The sequence below is a fragment of the Mauremys mutica genome, chromosome 1, assembly GCF_020497125.1.
Source record: "Mauremys mutica isolate MM-2020 ecotype Southern chromosome 1, ASM2049712v1, whole genome shotgun sequence".
NCBI classification, from domain to species: Eukaryota; Metazoa; Chordata; order Testudines; family Geoemydidae; genus Mauremys; species Mauremys mutica.
The window spans coordinates 365895881-365902078 of record NC_059072.1 but is presented as its reverse complement, the minus strand read 5'-3'; the positions used below and the strand labels follow the sequence as shown (position 1 = coordinate 365902078).

Genomic DNA, 6198 nt, shown 5'->3' with positions numbered 1-6198 from the left:
TTTGGTGCCACTACAGGACCTTGGTTGCAACCATGTTCTATAGAGTCCCAGATTATATCAATAATGTCTCACCAAGTCACCTGTTTTTTTTATGATTCCTTTGTAACTCTTCTCAGTCTGCTTTGGACTTAACCATCTGAGCAATTTTGATTCGTCTACAAGTTTTGCCACCTCACAATTTACTGATTTTCCCAGATCTCTTATGAATATGTTGAACAGCACTGGCCCCAGGACAGACCCCTGGGGGACACCATTATTACCTCTCTCCATTTTCACCTTTTATTCCTACCCTTTGTTTCATATCTTTCAATGAGAGTGCCTGGGAATGCTTTCACGCTCATCTAGTGGTCCTTAATTTAATTTAATGACAAGCCTTTTGTTATGTTAATCACACTGCCTCTGTTTATAAACCAGCTCCCTGCCCCAGATGTGAAAGCTGGGAGCAGGGCAGAACTCATCACATTCCGCACTCAAGTGTGTTGCGGTTCTGTCTGGGGTTAGGGTGTGGCTGTCAGCAGACCTCAGGTACAAACTCCGGGCCGGCTAGAGAACCCCCTGGCTCCTCTAAATGGTGCCCTGCCCAGCTGGTCTCCCTCTGCTCCGGGGCTGGGACGGGAGCTGCTGACGAGGAGCTTGCTCACAGGTTGGAGGCAGCCCTGGCTGAGCAGGGGCTGGTGTGTGTTAATGACCCAGTGCCTCCCTTCCCCACTCCACCCAGAGCCCTGCAGTAACTGGACACTGTCAGATCTGCTCTTTGACCATACTTTCCGGTTGAAAACCAGGTACCTGGCAACCCTAAATGGCACCCAGAAGCCAAGAAGCAGCCTGCCCTGGTAAAACCCAGATGAGTGGAAACTCTATTATCTCAGTGTTTCATTATATGAACCATCTGTATCCATGTGTCTTTGGGCTTTTACTGTACTCTTCACTCACAGAATCTCCATCCTTAGAAGTTTTTACGGCCCAGCTTGACAAAGCCCTGGCTGGGATGATTTAGTTGTGCTTGATCCTGCTTTGAGCAGGGAGTTGGACTAGATACCTACTGAGTTCTCTTCCAACCCTGAGATTCTATGATTTTATCCACAGGAACATTCTTCTGGTGTTACTTTAATAACTCTGTTCCCCCAAAGTGACCCCAGAGACTGTGATGTGATGCCAAGTTTCTGAGTGGGAGTGAAAGTGAAGTCCTGGAGTTCACACTTCCCAGGAGTGGGGAGCTGACAAACTCTGGCTACTCCTGCAAACCTCAGTTTCACCTTGAGAGGATGGTGATGGCTCAGGATCCCTCTCCCAGCCTGCTACAGTTTGAGTCCATCTAGCTTTTGGTGTGACAGAGAGACCATGGTTGTGGCAGGGAAGTCAGGTCTCCTGAGTTCTGTCTGTCATCTTGCCACACATTCTCTGTGTGACCTTCACCAAGTCACATCTCCCTGTGCCTCAGTTTAATTACCTGTATAATGGGGATATGTTGGTAGTGACTTTCCTTTGCTAGTTGTTTTCAGGATCCTTCAGTGAAAGATGCTGCACAGTATGATGATAGTTACTGATGAGAATTACTGATCTGTGATCCCTTAGCAACAGCCCCATCGGTTTGCAGGACGTGTTCCTGTCTCCCTTCAGACATCTGTCTCCAGAGCTGTCTATCTATTATCTACCCAGCCATCCTGGACATATACAGTGTATCAGACACTATGGAGACATAGGCATTATCCTTCATTTTCTTAGAAATCAACTATGATTTTAAATATACACAAATACACAGAGCAGCCAATTCCTCTCTGACTCAGCACAGAGCCCAAGAGTTCTCATCTCCCTTTGGGAAGGTCCCTTAATTACTGTTTGTTCCTAAAGCTGGACAAAAAACACAGAAGCCCAGGCAGACTTGTCTCCAGCCTGTTTACATTCAGATGCCACGTCTCTGCTAGAGGCTGAGCGAACCCCACTGGGATTGCACAGAGCTGTATTATAAATGGTGCACACACCTGTGTTGGCTCTTGGCCTCAGATATTGATGCAGATGCTGGGCTGAGAGAGGTGTGGGACATGGCTACCTAAAGGGGATTCCCAGGGAAGAATGCACAGACTCTCACCTCCTCCTCTTCCGTCACAGGGCTCTTACTGTTAATTGGGGGGGCACTGTTCCCTGAATTTTATATGCTGTAAAGCATGTAGGTACTATTCCTCACTGCCAAGACCTCTTCTTCCCTAGCTTTGTTAGAGAAGTTGGCTTAACTGCTATGCCTGAAACTTTCAAGAACAATTCTGCCAGAAGCAGATACCCAGCATGGGAAATTTCAGTCGAAATGGTTAAAGTTTGGCAAACTGAAAATGAGGTCTTATAATTGAAGGTGTCAGCCGACCTTAACTAAGATCGGTGCCATCAGCACAATTTACAATGACCAATCCACTTGTAAATCCCATTCACCTAAGCTCGTTGCTCCAATAATGCCTGTGGCAAGGAGTTCCACAGGCCAAATATGTATTATGGAAAAAAATATTTTGTCAATGTTATATGTGCAGACTTTCAATGTAACTGAATGTTCCCTTGTTCATGTGTTATGAGACAGAGTAAATATAAATGTTTGATCTACTCTTTTATTGATAGAGTCATAGAGTTGAAGGCCGGAAAGGACATTTAGATCATCCAGTCCGACCTGTATAACACAGGTGATTAAATCTCACCCTGTAACCCCAGTATAAGCCCAGATTTATGTTTGACTAAGGACTGGTCTACATTAGGATGTTAAATCATAGAACCATAAAACCACAGGGTAATCTAACCTAGTCCCCTGCTGAGATGCAGGATTTGTTGTTTGTAAGCCATCCAACACTGCTGGTTATCCAGCCTCCTTTTGACACCTTGCAGTGAAGGCGCTCCCTAGGCATGTGTTCCATATTCCTCCTCTTTTTACAGTTAGGAAGTTTTTCCTGAGATTTTTTCTAAATCTGCTCTGCTGTAGTTTCAGTCTATTGCCTGTTGTCCTGCCCTCTGTGACCAAAGAGAACAATTTTTCTCCATCTTTTTTATGGCAGCCTCTCAAGTATCTGAAGACCACTGTCATGTCACCCATAAGAGTCTTCTTTTCCATACTAAACATACCCAGTTCCTTCAGTGTTTGCCCTTCTGGCTTGCATTTCATCCCCTTGATCATCCTTGTCACTCACCTCTGGATCCTTTCCAGTTTCTCTACAAGCTTCCTAAACATTGGTGACCAGAACTGAACATCATACTCCAGCTGAAGCCTAACCAGCACTGAGTAGAGCAGTACTATCACCTCTTGTGACTTGCATGCTCTGCCTCTGCTAGTGCAAAATAAATTTGCATTAACTTTTTGTGCAACAGAAAAAAATCCACACCCATTGGAGATGTATCTATATCAACCTAACCCCGTGTTAGCATGAGGTCAATGGAAGAATACTTCCATCGACCTACCTACCACGCCTCAGGGAAGTGGTCGAACTATGCTGATGAGAGAGCCCCTGCCGTCACTATGAGCACTTTTTTTCAGAGTAGCAGCCATGTTAGTCTGTATCCGCAAAAACAACAGGAGGACTTGTGGCACCTTAGAGACTAACAAATTTATTTGAGAATAAGCTTTTGTGGGCTACATCCTACTTCATCGGATGCATGCAGTGGAAAATACAGTAGGAAGATATATATATACACAGGGAACATGAAACAATGGGTGTTACCATACACACTGTCAGGAGAGCGATCAGTTAAAGTGAGCTATTATCAGCAGGAAAGAAAAAGAACTGTTTGTAGTGGTAATGAAAATGGCCCATTTCCAGCAATTGACAAGGAGATGTGAGGAACTGTAGGGCAGTGCTACGGCAGTGCCATTGTAGCGTTTTAAGTGTAGACGAGCCCTCAAGCAGATCTTACAGGAAAGCATCGCTCAGTGCTAAAAATTTGGCCCTTATTTCCACCTGGATTTTGTCTGGCTTCAGCTTCCAGCCATTGGGCCTTGCTCTGCCTTTCTCCACTAGATTACAAAGCCCATTAGTACCACAGTTTTCTCCCATGAAAGTCTCCGTTTGATCGTATTTTTCATAAGTGGATGAAGCTCTTTAAATCTCTTCCCCTCTGTGAGGCATTTTCTCCAGTTTCCAATCATTTGTGTGGCTCTTTTCTCAATCCTCTCCAAGTTTTCAACATCCTTTTTGAAATGTGGACCCCAGAATGGGTCACAGTCATTTTAACCAATGCCACATGCAGAGGTAAAGTCCTTCCACTGCTTTCCAACTCATCCCACCCTCTGCATGCATCCAAGGATCACAGTGATTTTCCATTTCCTTCCACGTCATTGATGAAAACTTTGCCTAGCATTAGGCCTAGAAATTATCTCTGCAGAACCCCACTAAAAACAACCCCATTCATTGACAATAGCCCATTGACAACTGCTATCTGAGATCTCTTAATTGGCCAGCTTTTAGTTCTTTTTACGTGTGCACTGCTGATATTGAATAGTGTTCCGTTTAAATGTCTCAGAGAAATCAAAGGTTATTGCGTCTGCGCATTTTCTTGATCAGCCAAACATGAAATCTCATAAAAGGATGAAATCAGCTGTATTTGACAAGACCTGTTTTCCATAAACCATGTTGCTGACTTGAATGAATTATATTCCTAGACTTTTTTTTAACTACTCCAATACCAGCTTTTCCATTGTTTCCTAACCTTCTCAAATCTTTTTTTTTAATGTTCCTTTCATATTTTAATTGTTTACGTTTTATATAGAAGTGTCCTGTATTTGCCTTTTTTTCTTGTTTTTGTTTTGGCTCTGCTGCTCTTTGATTGCATAATGGCTTAAATTAGATTTGTGAATGATCAGTCAGTTTGTAACTCTAAGGTTCTACTGTAGATGTGGTGCATGCAGTGTCTCATATTAACATTATGTCTCCATCCAGGCATTTGTCCCGCGACCATCATCCTAGACCTTAGCACATAAAGAAAGTCAAGAGGACATACGGTACATGCAGGAATTTCTCCCCTGCTTCATGTCAGATTCCAACACAACCAACTTCATCAACCCCTCCATCTCCATCCTGCTGGGCATTCCTGGCCTGTAGACGGCCTAAGTCTGGATCTCCATCCCCTTCTGCACCATGTACGCCATAGCCGTCTTGGGGAACTTCACCTTCCTGTTCATCGTGAAGACGGAGCCGAGCCTCCATGGGCCCATGTACTATTTCCTCTGCATGCTGGCCATCACCGACCTGGTCCTGTCTACGTCCATCCTGCCCAAAATGCTGAGCAACTTCTAGTTCAATTCCAGGGAGATCAATTTCAGTGCCTGCTTCATCCAGCTGTACTTCATTCACTGCTTCTCAGTGATGGAGTCTGGGATTTTCGTGGCCATGGCTTTGGATCGCTACGTGGCCATTTGTGATCCCCTGAGGCATTCCACTATCCTGACAAACCCCATGGTGGCCAAGATCAGCCTGGCTGTGGTGCTGCGCGGTGGCATGCTCGTATTGCCCCATCCCTTCCTGGCGAGGCAGTGGCCATATTGCAGAACCAACATCATCCCCCACACCTACTGTGAGCACATGGCCCTGGTGAAGCTGGCCTGCACCGACATCCGCATTAGTAGTTACTATGGCCTCTTTGTGGCATTTTTGGTGACCGGTCTGGATGTATTTTTTAACGCCGTGTCCTATATCCAGATCCTCAGGGCCATCTTCTGCCTCCCCACAAAAGACACCCGGCTGAAGACTTTTGGGACCTGAAGCTCCCACCTCTGTACCATCTTAATCTTTTACATCCCATCTCTCTTCTCCTTCCTCATGCACCGGTTTGGGCACAATTTGGCCTTGCATTTCCACATTCTCATTGCCAATGTGTACCTCCTGGTGCCCCCCCATGCTAAATCCCATCATCTATGGGGTGAGGATCAAACAGATCCGGAACAGGCTGCTCCGACCCTTTACTCATAGAGGGACCTAAAGATTTTTCTCCTTGTGCTTTGACTCTCAGACTGAGGTCCACTGGCTAGTGACATGGTGCCAGACCCTCTTCCCTGAATCAGTTATTGGACAGTCAACAAGACATTAAATCCTTTCCTGACCTTACTGTGCTCTGTCAGCATGACAAACTGGGGAATTTGTCTATGTACAACTCATATAGTTTCCACTTTATAAGTGCTAGTAAGTGGAATATTGAGACTTTGCCCCCTAACCTGATCTTCCACCAAGGCCT

The 6198-nt window shown here is 45.2% G+C and overlaps 1 pseudogene; it reads left to right on the top strand.

Annotated features, from left to right (window-relative positions):
- The first annotated feature begins 4997 nt into the window (after nucleotides 1-4997).
- Nucleotides 4998-5946, top strand: LOC123377002 (annotated as a pseudogene).
- The last annotated feature ends 252 nt before the right edge of the window (nucleotides 5947-6198 follow it).